Below are 20017 nucleotides of genomic sequence, written 5' to 3' on the forward strand. Positions count from 1 at the left end.
TTATCAAATAGTAATTGAGGCTCATAGTCTGAATTTTGATCAGTATATTTCAAAGGATAGTTTGTTCTTTATAACAATATGATCCTATTTATTAATTGATTTATTAATTTTAAATAAGAATCACTATGTAGAATTTATAGTAACAACCCTAGAAACAAGACACAGTAAGCAACTAGATTATTATTAAAAGGAGTTATTGTGATATATGGTCCAAAAAGAAATAAAGGCACAAACATAATGGCACTAGAATAAGAAATAAGAGGCATGAGGATCCCACCGTTTAAGATTACCCAAAGAGGAAATGAGACACTTTTGAATGAACGCCGGAACAGGCAAGGTATTTAAGGAGCAGGTGAGATACACATAGAATCTTGAGAAAGCCCCGGATAACGGGTGAAACGCGTAGAAAAGACTGTGCTTCTACACGAAACCTGCAAGGAGAAACTACATACCTGAAGGAATTTAAGGAGCGGAACCTCTGCGTACGGAAGTACTGAAGTGCAGAGACGGAAAACAGCTGAATCGAACAAAGATTCTAGGATATACTTGCGCAAGTATTTTTTCATTAACAGCTGATCTAAGCCGGTGACGTCAGACGCGCAGCTGAAGGGCGCGAGGACTCCCGGTCCAACACAATACCGTTCACTTCGGGGAAGGAGCAGGTGAGAGCGACACGATCTGCTAATAGATCGAGAGTCTTACAGAATATATCTGGACTATCAGCCTGTGTTATTTGGAGGTAAGACTGAAGCATATTATCAAAGTTGATTTGGATCCAAATTTGCCTGAATATATGTAATATTTCAAAGACTTATCACAGAAGTGTCTCCATAAAGAGACTGATATATACACTAAGAACTGGTGTCATTAAGAGACGATCTGAGATATATTGCCTACCGAGAAACACGCTGGAGTGTCTATTAAATTTGTGCCAGGGAAACCGGTTTCCTAGATAATATTGAGCTGAAAAATTGTGATCAGTGTCTAAGAAACAACACATTTAGAGTATTTAAGAAATATTAAAGGTTACAACTAGGTGATAAGAAACAATAAGGGTTGTTTTTAGACATAGAGCCCCACATTTTAGGTTATTAGAGTGTGAATGAGATGAATGTTTGTCAAACGATTGTTTTATGTCAATTTGAGAATATATATGACATATGTCAGTTTTTATAAATTAATCTTTTTTAGTGTGTTTTAGAAATTGATTATCAATAAATATATATTTGGAAGACTTTGGATATTTGAAGCCTCTCTTTTTATTTTGGAGTATTTAACCCTAAAGTATTCTGAGTCCGATTTTGCAAAATATTTTTATACTAGTAGGAACGGATCAATATTTAGATCTTTTTACACAGAGTTATTTATAAGCAGTTCCTAATAGGAAAGAACAAAATACGGCTGATTTAACTGTTATAATAATTATTGTAAAGTCCTGAATTTATATACACACAGATGAATTTGAGGTTTTATATTATACATTCTATTTAAAAAAGGATTTATATAGATATGAATCTTTAAAGAGATCCCATAGTTGCATATATCATCCCAATATAACCAAGTTATAATTTGAACTATATATTAAAGTGTGAATTTTGAATTGGGAATCCCAAGATATAATTGGAAAATAATCAGATAATTTGCCCATAGCTATTAGCGCCATCTAAACCGTTTATAGAATTTAAGTTTACAATCACTGCCTAGGAAGGAGGCAGTATATATAGATAGGCTAAGTGGGAACAGTCTAGCGCTACACACATAAATATATCTATAAAGTAGGGAGTGTACCCTGTGGACACTGTGTTTACTGCACATACGTGAAAAGATCTGCCATATTTAGCACTCCGACCAGGAGTAAAGTGTATTATGTGAGGGAGAGGATATCATGTACCTCTAAAAATGTTATATATCTGCTTAATTGTCCATGTCCCAAGTTCTAATCAGGTAAGACCACTAGAGAGTTAAAAAGTAGAATCCGTGAACATAGGGACGATATTAAGAATGAGGACATGGATAGTCCAGTAGCAAGGCATTTTAAATCCCATCATAATTCAGATCACACAAAGTTGCAAGTTATGGGCATTGAACAGTTAAAACAGAACAGACAGGGTGGGCACCTGGACAGAATAATTTTACAGCACGAGTCAAGGTGGATATTTAGGTTAAATACCTTAAGTCCAATAGGTCTAAATTAAAAAATTGAATTTTTATGTTTTCTGTAGGGTCCTGTTGTAAGCAAATTTTCATGGTGTATCTAGATAAGATGCACATAATATATAAGCTGATGTGCATATAAGGTATACTTTGAATTTGATATCTTCTGATTGGAGCAGAGTGAGAGTTGTTGTATGAGGAGTGGATTGAATAAATTTACTCGTACTTGGTACTATTATGTCTGTCACTAGAAAAAGCATTAAATACTTTCTCTAAATATGATGAAGTTGTTGTGATAAGTAAAGATAACTTTCAGCATAAAGCTGAAAAGGCAATCGGTATATGTTAATATACCAAGAAATAAATATATGTTAGATAATAGGATGTAACTACATGTAACTGCAATATGATTCTGTATCGTAAAGAGCCTTAGTATGTTTGCTGTAAATTTTAATATAATGTAATACTTAATGGTCAGTTCCTTTTGGAGTTTGTACCAGATGGAAACACAGTTTGGAAAAAAAGCTGTCACAAAAAGCTAACACCGCATTAGGGGGCGGACTTAGGAGCCAATGGCAGTATAAAGTCCGATACACATCCCCTCAGCAACACATCTGACGAAGCCCCGAAACGCGTCATGACTGAGTATGCACGGAAGGTGATCAGCTGAGAACAGAACCTGTGGCACTCGGAGCTAATGAGAACACTGAAGCGTACATGGTGGTAAGCAAGTAAAGAAGCCAGTTGCAGCTAAAAGGACTCTCACATTGATTCGACTGTGAAGCAGGTACCTGTGAAGTTGTTTAATGCTTGGGCTTAAAAGTCTTGCAGTTTGACAGCCTGGTTCTGTCCTGCCAGAGTACATTGTGCGTTATCTCTCAAAAGACGTAGTCTAATTCACTCACGGATCTAATTCACTGTGTGGAGCAACCAAGTTAAGAACTCTGTTGTTAAGCTGCAATATCGTATTAATATACTGATGGTTTAGTTCAGAACCAGTGTGTGTTTTTACACTTATGAGCCTGGGATATGGACATTCATTAAACGATCATAACAGCTGCAACTTTGGGGCCCCTCTTTAAGATATATGGACTGGCATAATTGTATCTCAGTTCTATGTGATTAGCAATTCACAACAGTTGATATTTTGTATAAGTCAAACGTGAGAGTGATATGAAAATGACATATATCTTGTGAGTCTGCCAAGTCTGTTCGTATGCCTGTATATTTTATTGGGTTTTACAACTGCAATTAAGGAAAAGGGTGGAGGGTAGACGTTCTGATTTGTTTGTTTTTGTTTGGAGATACATAGTAATAAAGCCGTAAACTATGTGCAGCCGGTGTCCCTCTTTGATTGACTGATAATATTGTTCAATCCTGTCTCTTTAAGTGGTAATGTAAATTATTTGGTACAGCTAGCACAATTTAGTGAGCATTGGAATTTGAGAAATAATTTGTGCACCATCATATATATTTCTAATTACTTGTAATATATAATTTACTATAAAAAAAATTATAAAATATGAGGAAAAAATGAAAACAAGATCCCCTTGTCGCTCTTTTTTCACTGCAGGAAACATTTGGACCTGTCTTAAATATCTTACAAGAATTTAAGGACTTTCTAGAATTTTATATATGTTTTTATGAACTGTTTGTTACATTGTGATCACCAATGGTATAAGAGTTTTTTTATTATTTATATGTACTATTTATATGTTTTTATTTTTATTTTGTGAGATTAAATGTGGATTTGTTATAATTTTGCTATGCATCTTATATGTAATTAATACAGCTTTTTATTTTATCTAATATTGCCCTTTTAGCCTCCTTTTTAGCCAGTATTTGCTTTGAATCACATTTGGTCATTTGTCAGCCTATAACTATATATTCAGTCTCTTTAGACGCCACTCTATTCAGTCTACCTTGATGCATTTTATGTACTTAAAGCTAGACATATTAAATACAGTTTGTGTTTTCTTTTTTGGAGTCCGTTGAGGAGAACTCCCTTATATTGTGGTATTATATAGTTTTGAACCTAGCGCCTCGTTCACTCATACCCTTGTTTCACCGGCGAGTGAATTCACACTGCTGCCAGAAGTTCCCCTTCGATGGCTGCCCACCCACCTCCCTGCAATTGCTCCCACCCACCAACGATAGCGGCCAACGATGGCCGATGCAGAGAGGGCCACAGAGTGGCTCTCTCTGCATCGGATGGCTAAAAAATGTTATTGTAGGATGCCTCAATATCGAGGCATCACTGCAATAACATGAAAGCGGCTGGAAGTGATCAGGATCGCTTCTACCTCTTGAAAACACCGACGTACAGGGTACGTCCTTGGTCGTTTTTTGTAGGATGTACCCTGTATGTCATTGGTCGTTAAGGGGTTAAATGGATATGAAACCCCAAAAAATTATTTTGTGATTCAGACAGAGCATAACATTTTTAAAAAGTTTCCAATTTACTTTCATTATTAAATTTGCTTCACTCCCATGATATTCTTTGTTGAAGAGATACCTGGGTAGGCATCTGGAGCGCTACATAGCAGAAAATAGTGCTGCCATCTAGTGCTCTTGCAAATGGATAACATTCTTCCAAAACCACTGCCATATAGTGCTGCGGAAAATGGACGGCTCCTAAATATATGTTCCTGCTTTTTAGCAAAAAATACCAAGAGAACAAAGAAAAATTGATAATAGAAGTAAATTAGAAAGTTGTTTAAAATCACATGCTCTATCTGAATCATGATAGAAAAATTTTGGGTTTCATGTTCCTTTAAGTATCAAGAATTTGGATTGCGTTCAAGAGACAGTGTGCTGTAAAATGGATTTTCCCTTAATGTATTTCCAATGATATGTAATACCCGCTGCAGAGTATAACATGTATGAGAAATTAGTTATTTAGGTTTATTTTTGTATATGAAATAGGTGTTGTTTTTTTGAAACCACAACCCATTAAGGGCAAGATTACGAGTGGTGTGTTAACAGTTACATGCGAGTGAAATGGGGTTTGCACTTGTCGGGTTTACCACTCGTATTACAAGTTGAAAGTAAACGCGAGCAAAAAAGAAAAAAGTATTACAAAACACATAAAAATACATTACAAAGTTAAGTTACACTCATAATAATAGGTAGGAATACTGCAGACAACATCAGCTATTTCAAATAGCAAAATAAATTTAAAGGATCAATTTGTAAACAATGTAATACACTCCAGCAGACAAAATAGGCAATTGGGAGCACATTAAAGGGGAGACAAATTAGGGTAAACAAATATGCATCTGCTTTAGTAGACCATGTACAGTGCAGCTTCTGGTGTTTGTTCTGTGCTGACAATTGCACAGAACTCAGAATGTAAGATCATTTTATTTGTATCTGCTGACAAGAGACCAGGCCTTGGATAGCTGCCTACATTGCCTAATGACAAATCAACCCATTAGTTTTGTGAAAGAACAGAAAGGAGCAAGTCAGGTAGGGTGGAGATGCCCTGACTGTAACTCAATGTGACTAATCTGATTCCAGTCTCAGTCTTATTTATACAATCTCAATATATTTTATACCGTTATAAATTTTATACGTGTTTATAGAAGTTAATAGGCATAAATACCAATATCTTTTTCTTTTTCTTTGATTGTGATAACAAATGTTAACAATAGCAGGGATTAGTATGGTAAATCAAGCAACTGCGTAATGCAAAAAAAGACAGCAGTAGAGAGACAGGCGTGTGCATACAAAAGCGATAACATATGTGTTTAGACTGTTCCCCCTTCAAATCTGGTTCATAAAACTGAAACTTGACTGGGTTTTTAAAGTGGATCTGACTATTTTTAAAAATGTATTAAAGAAACAGTTGCCATATGTTATATGAGAAATAAATTATTTCTGAAAATCGACCAGTTAAAGCTTTTCAGATACATCCAGGGCCGTTTTTAGGGGTGGGCGAGGTGCGCACAATTTCATTTCCTGTGTGCATATTAAGAAAAGCAGGGCAGTACAGTACAGAGAAGGGAGTACAAGAACCAATGGCGAAGTGAATAAGAGCTTTTTCACATGTAATTGCTATTACTAGTCCTCGCCTTTCCTTGGTCTCCTTTTTTGACATATCTGAAAAACTATTGCTAAATGGGGTTTTTTGTGTATTTTGTTCAATGTATATATTAGATTATAGAGTTTAGAATTTGTTATCAACTTGAAGCATCATATAGGCATAAAAACAGCTAACCTTTCTCAATGGTAAATATAACTGTAACTATTGATTTAAAATTAAACAACATTTTACAGATTTTGTTTTTGCAAAGCTATCTTTTATCAAACTTATCCACAAACAATTGGCTTTTTATAAAGAAATGATATAAAAACAACTGATAATGTTGATTTAAACTGAAGCCTCAATATAAAAGAACAAAAAGTGCAGAAAGAGTATTGAAAACCAATAAAAGTGTAAATGGCAGACGGCTGGAAGGTTTCTGCAGACTGTAAGATATTTTTCTTTTTTTTATTGAGATTTAATCAAGACACAAATATAACATATTACCCCTAACAGTAAACCCAGGGCCGCCACTAGAAATTTTGGGGCCCCTGACTCAACCATTGATCAGGGCCCCCCCCCCCTTCTTTGACACGTGCAATTTTTGACCAAGTGACTAAAATGTATATGCACTTTATTCTTAATTGTCTATTTAAACTTGGAAATGTTGTAAAGTTAGTAACATACACACACACAGAGACACACTCATACACTGAAACACACAAACACACTCACACATAAGGATTCTCATATAGACACTCTAGCAGACACGCAAAGAAACACACTCAGACACAGAAACCCAAACAGACACTTAGCACTTGTTTACATTGACCTGACAAGTAATGAGGTAAACTACAGTTTTGTAAAAAAAGGAGATTTAGAAAACAAAATATGGAGTTCTGATTATCTTTTTTGTAAAGGAAGATGACAACTAAATTATGACAACAGCATGCAGTGGCTGAAAGGAAGGGCCCTGAACTGCCTAAACAATAATTTAAAGGTTAAATGGTGGAGTGGTTACTTCCGGAAAGGTCTTGTTAGTCTCAAAGTCTGTAGAAAGATGTGAATAATTAGTAGTAAGGTCAAAATGTCCTAAAAAGGAACAGACAATGGACACACACACACAAACTCAAACTTGCACATACACCCAAGGAAACACTGACAGAGACAGCCTCAGAAAACACACAAAGACATATGCACACATACACACACAGAGACACCCACAGAAAACACACAAAGACATACACACACACACAGAGACAACCACATGAAAAACACAGAAAGACATACATACACACACCCTCACTGAGACATCCACAGAAAACACACAAAGACATACACACACCCTCACAGAGACACCCACAGAAAACACAGACATACATACATACATACATACACACACACACACACACACACACACACACACACACACACACAGAAACACCCATAGAGAAAGCTCAAAGACATATGCACACACCCTCACAGACATCCACAGAAAATGCACAAAGACATACACACCCACCCTCACAGAGAGACCCACAGATAAAAAATACATACACATAGAGACACAAACCAAAGCACAAAGACATAAACACATACACCCACAGAAACACTCACAGGAGGAAACATTTATGCACCTTGCATCCCCTAAATCAACAGTGTGTGACATGCATGATAAAAAAACATGCAGAAATTAAGAGATCACTTTTTAAAGAATCATATTTGTAAATGTGCAAACAAAAATAATTCTGTGAATTCAAAATTGTACATTAATGAGCTGGGTAGATGGCTAGATGAAGAAAAGTACCTTTAAAAGGTTGACATATGTTTGTTTGTTTTTTTCCCATTTTCCCCAACCAAGAGCACCACTTCAAATATAGTGTACAAATTTTCCCATCTGTCAGCTGTACTTATGGATTTTGAAAATGCTGTACTCTATATGGTCTTGGTGGGACCATAAGCTGTGGTACTCATACCATTAGATCTGGTTAAATGCAGGATTTAGGCTTGTTGGTATGTATTTCAAAACTAAGTCAGCTGTAGTGTAAACTGAACAGTTTTAAGTTAACCTGTCTCATTTCAAACACTGAGCAATCTTAGTATGAGAGTATAAAATTTTATGCAGATGTAAAAATCTTAGATAAAATGCCTCCTTGCATCTGGAAAGTCCTTGCATAAAGGGACAGTAAACTGGAATGTAATATATATATATATATATATATATATATATATATATAAAATGCATATCTGCCAAAAGGGCATCTACCATTTGTGTATTGAGGAGGAAACATTTCTGCATGGTTTTAAATATAGAATTTCTACAGCATTGTCAAATAATCATAAATACACTGCTGCTAAAAAAAAAAGTGTTTTTATGGACCCCTAGCCCCACCATACAACTACTACCACACTGAAGTTACAATTCAAAATTGCACAAAGAAATAAAAAATATTTGCTAAGTAAGTCCTACCTCCTCTTCAAATGAAAGTGATCTGCCGTCTGACTCAGGCACACACTGTACAAAGTACCAAGTCTGTCTCACACTGAGCATAGTGGTTTAGTGCACACTAAGAAATCCTCTCAAATGCTAATACTTTACTCCTTGTAATAACATTTCCCATGCTCAATTAGCACTCTCCTGTAGTACCCACTGGTGGCTGCCAAAATTTTAAAAAAAAAAAATTTTTTTTTTTTTTTTGGTAGTTTTTGCCTCATTGGGCCCCTGACAGGAGTCACCCCTGTCACCCCCTGATGGCGGCCCTGAGTAAACCCCCCCCCACCCAACCAACCAACCCCCCAAAATAAAAAACCTAACACTAAAAAACCCTAAGCTACCCATTGCCCCTAAAAGGGCATTTGTATGGGTATTGCCCTTAAAAGGGCATTTAGCTCTTTTACTGCCCTAAAAAGGGCAATCAGCTCTTTTACAGCCCATTAAATCCCTAATCTTAAAAATAAAAATAAATAAAAAAATAAAAATAAATCCTAAAACTAAGCCCCTAATAGGTACTCACCATTCCTGAAGTCCGGCGGAGAAGATCTTCTTCCAGGCGACTCCATCATCTTCTATCTTCATCCTGTGCGAAGGCGGAGCGGAGGTGCGGAGCGGTCTTCCCCGATGCACGGATCTGGAGCGGCGGTCCTGAGCGGTGGTCTTCAGCGGCGGCGATCCTCAGTGGCATGGAGGCTCCTCTTCATCCGATCTCCGACATACACTAAAAATGAAATGGAAGGTACCGCAATCAATCTGGGGTACCTTGCATTCCTATTGGCTGAAATTTTGAAATCAGTCAATAGGATTAGAGCTACTGAAACCCTATTGGCTGTTCAAATCAGCCAATAAAATTTCAGTAGCTCTCATAAATATAGGGTATCTTGCATGCAATCTTCAGTGTGCGAAAGACGATAGCATGAAGAGGAGCCTACACGCCACTGAGGGCCGCTGAAGACAGCCGATGAAGACCGCCGCTGAGAACCACTGCTGAGGACCGCTGCTGAGGATCCGTGCATCGGGGAAGCCAGCTCCGCACCTCCGCTCCGCCTTCGCTCCGGATGAAGATAGAAGATGATGGAGCCTCCTGGAAGAAGACCTTCTCCATCGGACTTCAGGAACGGTGAGTACCTATTTGGGCCTTAGGATTTATTTTTATTTTTGGGGAGTTTTATTTTTAAGATTAGGGATTTAATGGGCTGTAAAAGAGCTGAATGCCCTTTTAAGGGCAGTAAAAGAGTTGAATGCTCTTTTAAGGGCAATGCCCATACAAATGCCCCTTTAGGGGCAATGGGTAGTTTAAGTTTTTTTAGTGTTAGTTTTTTTTTATTTTGGGGGTTTGGTGGGTGTTTTTTTTTACTGTTACGGGGGGCTTAGTATTTATTAAACATAAAAGAGCTGTTTAACTTAGAGAAATGCCCTGCAAAAGGCCCTTTTAAGGGCTATTGGTAGTTTAGTTTAGATTAGGGGGTGTTTTTATTTTAGGGGGTTATTTTATTTTCATAGGGATTAGCTTTATTTTTTTTTTATTTTTTTTATTTTTTTCTGTAATGTTAGACTTTTTTATTTTTTGTAATGTTAGATACATTTTTTGTAATTTAATGTTAGGATTTTTTATTTTAAGTGTAATTTAGTAGTCATTGGGATTAATTTAGGGAGTGTTAGGTTAGGGAGCTTAGTAATTAAATAAGTTATTTGCATTGTGGGGGGTAGGCGGTTTAGGAGTTAATAGGTTAATTAGGTGTATTGCGATGTGGGGGGTTGGCGGTTTAGGGGTTAATAGGTTAATTAGGTTTATTGCGATGTGGGGGTTTGTCAGTTTAGGGGTTAATAGTATAATTAGCTAGTTGTCGTTGTAGGGTTTGGCAGTTTAGGGGTTAATGTTGTAATTTATTTAGTTGGCATTGTGGGGGTTTGCCGGTGTAAGGGTTAAGTAGTTTCTGTTGGAGTTTAGTGATTTAAGGGTTAGTTTTTTTTGTTAATACTTTGTGCGGGCGGTTAGTTTTATTTTTTTATATTTTGTGTGGGCAGTTGTTTTTTTTTTTCTTAATACTTCAGGCGGACGGTTCGTTTTTTTTTTATTATTATTTCTTGCGGGCGGTTATGTGTTTTTTAGTTATTTCCTGCGGGCGGTTGCATATTTTTTTTTTTTTTAAGCCTTCGTTTGCCTATGCTGCATCCAAGTGGATTCCAATAATGGCAGGACCACCCTGCCATTTTTGGAATCCACCGAGATGCAGCCTTGCTGCATCCAGGTGGATTCTTTTGGCTGCACGCACAGCCAACATTCCTTTGAGGATGCGTACGCAACTAGCGATGGCAACGTTACAAACGCGATTATAGTATAGATATATAAACACAAACATCTAATTAGATTATTTATACTTAGCAACACTACAAATGAAAAACCAAATGAATAATAATAATAATGGTTAAAGCGCTAGTCACATTTACTCACTAACTTCTTTATTGTGTTGTACATATTTTATATATAAGTAAGTATAAATGCATTGTTTTGCCGTTGTTAACTGATAAATCCAATTAGGGGCAGATATGTAGCAGAACTAGCCTTGGGAAGTCGACAGGGTGCATTTCAAGTTCTGATAAATAGAAATTGCTCAATTTGCAGAGCCAAATTAAATAAAAAGGGGCAAAATAAATCATGAAAATATATTGCAAAGTTTAAACAATTTATGCTAAAATATCAAGGTCTTTGATGTCCCTTTAACACCTGATGACATTTTCTTGCACTTGTAAAATGGGTAAAACAGAAGAGAGAAGTATGTAAAAACCTACTGAAAGACAAGTATTACTTTACACAAGTCAAATGATTTAATCATTTGCATTTAACAGCTAATACCACCTGATGATGGCAATAAAATAATGCGTAGGACTTAGTTAAGTCCCTTATATGTAAATTCATGTTTCACATATAACAGTTAACATGACTGCAGACATGTATAGCCTCATTATTGCATCTTCAGCAAAACTTTATTTAGATTGTAAACTTGACAACTGTTAAGAGAGCTCAATTAAGGTATATGAATTAACGTCTATAGAAGTCACTTAAAAAGACTATTAAAGGGCCATAAAAGTAAAAAAAGTAAATACTCTAATCCATTATAGCATGCAATTTTACCACTATCTACCGCCCCTGCTCGACTTTTTGTTTAATCCCGCACAGGACCCACAGAGCCCTGCTTGTCCCGAGCGGTACCTGCCAAGCATCCAATCAGCAGCACTAGTTGGACATCTGAGTCATGCGGGTTCCACTCAGGACCAGCAGCGCACCCCAGTCCTGAGCAGCACTTCTACTGTGTGTTTAACTCATTTGCGGTATTAAACACATAGTAGAACAGGGTAGAAAGTGATAAAATTACATGCACTAAAGGATTATAGCATGTCATTTTTCGACTATGATGTCCCTTTAAGTACAGTAGAAATGCATAATCATCAAATGCATAATAAAAAGACAATGAAATAGCACCTACTCTAAATTTCTATTAAGCAGATTTTTTTCTGACAAATTTAAAATAATATTTATTTTCCCCTGCCCCTTGAATCATGTGACAGCTTCAGCCAACCACAGACTTGTATATGTACATGTATAAAACTAGATCAGCAGTTTACTTTTTTAATAGCAATTTGTCAACCTAAAAAGATCCTTTCATGTTTCAGATAGACAATACATTTGTAAACTTTCCACTTTCGTTCAGTTTTGCTTTATTCTCTTGGTATCCTTAATTAAAAGAGCAGCAATGCACTAATGTGAGTGTAAGCTAATGACCAGCGCTGTACACAGTATGTGGTGCCACCAATCAACAGATATCGCCCACCTCCAGAGCCTACCTAGGTATGCTTTTCAACAAAAGATACCAGGAGAACCAAGCAAATTAGATAATAGAAGTAAATTGGAAAGTTATTAAAAGTTGCATGCTCTATCTCTTTTGGGTTTTATGTCCGTTTAACTCTACACACAGGGTATGACCCAGCCCCATATTTTTGTTACAATATCTTTTAAGATTTTTTATTTTTATGGAAAACTTTATTCTTTGCTCCTTGTCTGTTCTACTGATTTTACACTTTTTAATGTTTTTTTTCCTGACAATGTAATTAGCAAATCACCTTTTAGATTCAAATTCAAATTAGTAGAAAAGATCTCATTGTTGCATAAATCATCGTTTCATTTATTTGTATTGTACTTGTTTTATGTACTTATATTTGTCCTGCGCAGGCACTTACCTCATACTGATTGGGGGTAAGAAATGTAAGTAGACACCCTACGGGGACCGGAATCTGATGCACTGTTATATTGTTATACTTTATATACAGCTACTTTTTCTGTATATACATGTTCATTTGAATTGATATTGCTTTTTATTATTGATGTTCTGTTTAATATTTGGATCATTATTCGAATAACCATTGACCAGTAAGTACTGGACATTTGCATACATATATCAGAGATACTAGATATATTGGCTTTTTCTTGGATATATTAGCGCCTTTGATCTACAACTCTCTTTTTTGCATATATATATATATATAAATGTATTTTAGTTTGTTTTTTAATGTTAAATGTAGCTTCTAAACGCTCCGGATACTATTCTACTGCTGCCATCTAGTGTCCATAAAACAAGCTACAGAGTAATTATGTTGTATTTACCTAAAGTCCTGTTGAATGCATGAGTTTTTGTTCTATCTTAGAAAGGGGATTGACTCAGGCATTAGCATCTTTAAATTATACAACCACCTTTTATCTCAACAAGAGATATTGCAGGGAAAACTCAAATACACATCAGTTCATTGCTGACGCAATACATGCCATCGACAGGCTATATGTCCTATGCAAACTGATACCTTTTAGTAGCAGTAGTTTTGTTAATACAAGTGCATAGCACAAATTATTCTATTCAGAACTTAAATTGACTGATTTGCATTTGTACCTCTAAACTGGTTTTTAAACCTGGCCTCAGGCCTCCCCGACAGGCCAGGTTTTCAGGATTACATTGGGTCAGAGCAGGTAAAATAACCATGTTTACTAATCAGCTGAGTGTTTCATCTGTGCCCAAGTTCAGATATCCTCAAATTGTGGCCAGTTAGAGAGGCCTGAGAACAGATTTGAAAACCGTGATCTAAGAAAATGGCAGTAAATAATACACACAATAGAACATAATACAGGCAATGTGGATTTGGTTCCAGACCACTGCAAAAAAATATTGCAGATAAAGCGTCACACTTTTTTTTGTTTCCCAGTGAGTATAAAAGTTTTGTTTACACTTTACTGTAGTCTATTAAGTGTGCAATAGCACTATGTAGATACCTTAATTAAAAAGTAGCTTATTGCTAAAAAATGCTAACCATCATCATCTGAGCTTTTAGCAAGTCGTAATCTTTTTGCTGGTGGTCTGTGTGTATATATATATATATATATATATATATATATATATATGTATATATATCAAAAAGAAAAAATCCGGACAAGGAAGCTCAAAGCAAGGTATCCTTTAATAAGTTAAAAGTCACTTAGTATAGCAATTGATTGGCAAAAAATGGCTATGATGAGGGGCCATAAGGAAGGCTTGGGTGTCTGACTCGTTTCAGCTCCTATGGAGCCTTAATCATAGACTGTATGGTGCCATGTAGCCTTGCACTAATTAATATAGACTGTCCTCACTAGTTATTGGATACTAAGTCCCTCTACTTCCACCAATAGGAACACTCAGAGGAGTATACACCTACCTAGATTAACTCTTTACTATGCTCTTTAATATGCTCCTTAGTATGCTGACCTCCCAGTTGCCTAATGCCTGATTAAATATATATATATCTGCACCAGTATGTGACCTAATTCCTTGGACATGGAGACTATTATAATAATCCCTTTCCAAAATACAAAAATTGGATTTAAGGTTGAATCATAGTTTGATGTCCTAATACAAAGATATAGATATATAGATATATATATACTGTATATATATGCAGTATATATATCTACAGTATATATAGTATATATATATATATATATATATATATATATATATATATATATATATATATATATATATATATATATGTGTGTGTGTGTTTGTTTATGGGTTTATATACGTATGTATATATGCGTATTTATATGTGTGTATATGTTGGTAAAATGGCGCCGATAAACTTGCTTGATGAAGCTTTGCCCCAAACCTCAATTTGTAAAAAACGCAATATTACAAAATTTATAACCAAACTATTCAAATATTTCTCCTCCTCTTCTTCTCTTTGTTTTTAGGGAAAGAAAAGGAAACTTTACAAAGACCAACCATATTCAGAGATAGGCACAAAGGCTGTGGCAGACATTTTCCAAAGTACAGACCTTAGTGAAGGACACCAAGGTACATTTGAAATTAAAAACATTATTATATAGTGCTTAGTGTTATTATACTGATGCAGATACCAATGATCCTATAATCAGCCCTCCTCTGGCTATACACATGTGCCAGTGTCACTACTGTGTATTTGTATAGTGCTGGGTGTTATTATACTGATGCAGATACCACTGATCCTATAACCAGCCCTCCTCTTCCTATACCCATGTGCCAGTGTCACTACTGTGTCATTATATAGTGCTGGGTGTTATTATACTGATGCAGATACCACTGACCCTATAACCAGCCCTCCTCTGGCTATACCCATGTGCCAGTGTCACTACTGTGTCATTATATAGCGCTGGGTGTTATTATACTGATGCAGATACCACTGATCCTATAACCAGCCCTCCTCTGGCTATACCCTTGAGTCAGTGTCACTACTGTGTATTTGTATAATGCTGGGTGTTATTATACTGATGCAGATACCACTGATCCTATAGCCAGCCCTCCTCTGGCTATACCCATGAGCCAGTGTCACTACTGTGTCTTTGTATAGTGCTTGGTGTTATTATACTGATACAGATACCACTGATCCTATAACCAGCTCTCCTCTGGATATACCCATGAGCCAGTGTCACTACTGTGTCTTTGTATAGTGCTTGGTGTTATTATACTGATACAGATACCACTGATCCTATAACCAGCTCTCCTCTGGATATACCCATGAGCCAGTGTCACTACTGTGTCTTTGTATAGTGCTTGGTGTTATTATACTGATGCAGATACTACTGATCCTATAACCAGCCCTCCTCTGGCTATACCCATGTGCCAGTGTCACTACTGTGTCATTATAAAGCGCTGGGTGTTATTATACCGATGCAGATACCACTGACCCTATAACCAGCCCTCGTCTTGCTATACCCATGTGCCAGTGTCACTACTGTGTCATTATATAGCACTAGGTGTTATTTTACTGATGCAGATACCACTGATCCTATAACCAGCCCTCCTCTGGCTATACCCATGTGCCAGTGTCACTACTGTGTCATTATATAGCGCTGGGTGTTATTATACTGATGCAGATACCACTGACCCTATAACCAGCCCTCGTCTTGCTATACCCATGTGCCAGTGTCACTACTGTGTCATTATATAGCGCTAGGTGTTATTTTACTGATGCAGATACCGCTGACCCTATAACCAGCCCTCGTCTTGCTACACGCATGTGCCAGTGTCACTACTGTGTCTTTGCATATAGCTGGGTGTTATTACACAGACACAGATACACATCCAGTATTTCACTCAGGCTTTATTTATTCCATAACTTATCACCCAATATCGCTAGCAGTCTATTGACAAGCCACTAACTTTATTCACACTACATATTTTTTTTTATTCCTATCATTTAATCAGAAAGAAAAGATATACTAAGGTTGTGGCGGACACTGCAAGGGCTAGTCATGGACACCAGTGTCCGTGTACGGACACCTTGCCTATCCCTGACCATATTACACAAAAAGTCCTGGCAAAACTGGGTCAATTTTCATCTAAAGTAAAAAATCAAAATTTGATCCTGTGTATACAAAGCATTTAGCTATTGAGACATTTGAAAGGCTTGCAAAAAAAACAATTTCCAAAAAAGGCCACGACCCTCAATTCAATAATAATAAAACGTCCATTTATTGTGTACACATAGTACAAACAATTAAAATCTGTAGAGCAGCATCAAAAAATGTACAAAGTGTAGGTAAGATCACAGTCTTACGCGTTTCAGCATGGATTTGCCGTAATCATAGACTCATTGTGAAGTTAATTACTACATACATTTAAAGAACCAACTCTCACCTGATTGGTACTCTAAAAACATACAACTACCACTTTGATTAGAGGCAACATCTAGGTCCTAAAGACCTCCCTATCTCTTACTCATGTTATGTGTGATACTGTTTATATTAGTCTCCTGTAAATATTGTTCCCTTTATTTAGAAAATCAAACTTCTACATTATATCCCTTGCATATACTCTAACCTAATAATATACCTCTACTTTAATAGCCATACTGAACATGTAAAAAAGATCTCTAAAGATCTTTTATTATTCGTCTATATAGCTCTAGGTGAGTTGCTGGAGGGAGGATGTGGATAAGTTTATTAAAGGGAATAATACTAGAATGTGAACATTTGAAAGGCTGGTAGAAACTAGTAATTGTACTGAAGAAACACTTACATTTGATCACATAGTCTGAAAGAGATGAACATATATTGATACAATATGCAGATAAAGATGGAAGTAATGTGATCCTAAAAATATCAAACTATATAGAAGAAAAAATGGGAATCTTCAGAGTAGGTGAAACATATAGGGCAAGATTACAATTGCGAAAACACTGCGCCCATTATGTTTTTTTTTCGCATTTGGGGTTACCCAGGTATTGCAAGTTGCAGAATAATTTATTTTGCATGTGCGTTAACATGCACAATCCAAAAATCCAGATCACGAGCGCACCCACTTATTCCCCCTAGAAGTCAATGGAGAAGACAAATAAGAAAATAAAAATACTTAAACCCTAATCCAGGGGCATATTACTGCCTAGGCCAACAAGGCACGGGCCTAGGGCGGCAGCTTGAGAGGGGCGGCACTTTTTGGAGTCTATCTCTCTACTCTTCTTGTTAAGTGGAGTCTCCAAAGAATATAGCCCAACCTTTGTGCCGTGCATTTAGCTCTAAACCTCCCTGACAAATGGAGGCACCCACCTACCACCCGTCACAACCACAACCGTCTTCTTCCCTCAGACACAACCCGTCTGGGGCCCGACTCAGCAGTAGCAGTCAGAGCACAGTAGCCGGGAGGGAGAAACTCGCCCTGAGCGCACAGTGACTACACACCACAAGCTCCGCCTCCTCCCTAACGGCACAGTGACAAGGAGGAGGGAACCGAGGTGGAGCACACGCGGACCGGTGAGTGTTAGCCATCCACAATAAGCAAAGCACCAGTTTCTAGTGCTTGGGGGGGGGCGGCCCTGTAAAGCAGCCAGCTGACGAGAGTGACCGGGAATGACCGGCAAGCACACAGAGCCGCAACAATCGTCTGTAAAGGTACTGATAGTGTGGACTGGTTTGTGTAACATCGACACAGCTAGGAGCAGGAAATTAATAGAAGACTAAAAGGGCAGTATGGGTAAAAAATGGAGAATACTGAATATTTAGTAGTAATTTAAGATGTTAGGGAAAGATCCCTTATCTACTGTGCAAGTCTAGGAAGGGATAATATTATGTATTGACAGTATTGATAATGACCAGGAAATGGAATTGTAACCGTGTCCCAAACAATTGCAGCACAAACATGATCAGTGTCAAACTGTCAATAGATTGGGGGGAAAATGGAGAATACTGAATATTTGATGCTGTAGTGTCACAAACATCTTGGTGTTCAATACAGTTCAATGGTTATTTCTGGGTTATACCTACTTACTTAAAACCCCACCCACCTTTCCATTACGCCTGTTTGACTCAATGTTACATATGGGGAAAGATCCAATGTGAGTGTGACGGATATATATATATATATATATATATATATACATACACACAGGTGTAATATAATCCTTATACTGTCTCTACAGGTTATGGGAAATATATTATTTATATATATATATATGTATACTATATATTTATATGACCTAGGTGTATGCAATTGTGTTGTAAGTCCTGATTAATATTTCATTAAAAAAAAAAGTCTTGTTATACCCTGACCAAAAAATATTATGGCCACAAAAGAGCCTAAAACCTGTGGGGGAGGGGGGTGGCAGCAGAATTTTCAGTGCCTAGGGCAGCACTAATCCTAAATACGCCACTGCCCTAATCTGTTGCGAAAAGCCCATGACTTATTCTCTTTGAAAAGTGTACATGAAAATGTGAATATTTTATATTGCAAGAATGTTTTCTTAACGGAATATGTTTGATTTATTTGTAACTACATTTTTCTCTATATATGTGATGATTTTTGGACTGATATATCTATTTATTGCGAGATATGTATATAAATATATATGTCTATCGGAGCTATGTCTACACAGTAGTGACGACGAGAGAAACAGGGAAAAGGTCCCAGGTAGTGCAGTGAAAAAACACCAAGCAGAAGTCCAATCTTTCACAGTACCAAAGAGTTAAGCAGAGAGAGCATGGTCAGTGGCAAGCAGAGTTCAGCAATGAGTAGGCAGTCCAGAATAACACAGCAGTTTAGGGGTTAACCAGAAGAATAGTTAGTGGCAAGCAGAGTTCAGCAATGAGTAGGCAGTCCAGTATAGCACAGCAGCACAGAAGCTCTAAGGGCTCGATTTATTAAAGCCCTACGGCTGCAAGTTCTCACAAGAACTTGCTTACCGTAATTTAACAAGCAGTGGTCACCAGACCGCCGCTTCCCTAACCTCTTCGCCACCTTTAATGTGGCGAAATTCAATCTCCGCAGTCGTGTCTGACCGAGGAGATTGACAGCTTCTGCCCGCGCGTGATTGGCTGTGTGCGGGCAGGGGGTGGGATTACCTGTGGGTAATTTTGCCCGCCACAGGCGAGCTGAGGCGTACAGGGGCGCGTATACACGCCCCTATCCGCCTCAGCTTTGATAAATCTAGCCCTAAGTAACAAATAGGTAATGTGCGGCGATATCTGTACTTTGGAAAATGTCCACCACAGTCTTGGTGCGTGCCTATCCCTGCTTATTTGTGGAATGTCTAATGCCAATATATTTCCATGTGTATAGGTTTGCTGATAGTTTGGCAACTCTTACTCTTTTTAAGGTTAGATACATTCTCACTGTGCTACATTTTATTCAGTTCTTGCTTTACCTATACTTTACATATATGTCTAATAGTCATATACGCATTATTATTGTTGCTATAATTCATTGGGCTTAATAATAACCTGTGGATTGTCCATTTACTTTAAATTGATAGTAAATCCTAGCATTTGTGAAACACTATGGTTTACTAGTGCA

Source organism: Bombina bombina, chromosome 3 (assembly GCF_027579735.1).
Source record: "Bombina bombina isolate aBomBom1 chromosome 3, aBomBom1.pri, whole genome shotgun sequence".
In the NCBI taxonomy this organism is placed as follows: Eukaryota; Metazoa; Chordata; class Amphibia; order Anura; family Bombinatoridae; genus Bombina; species Bombina bombina.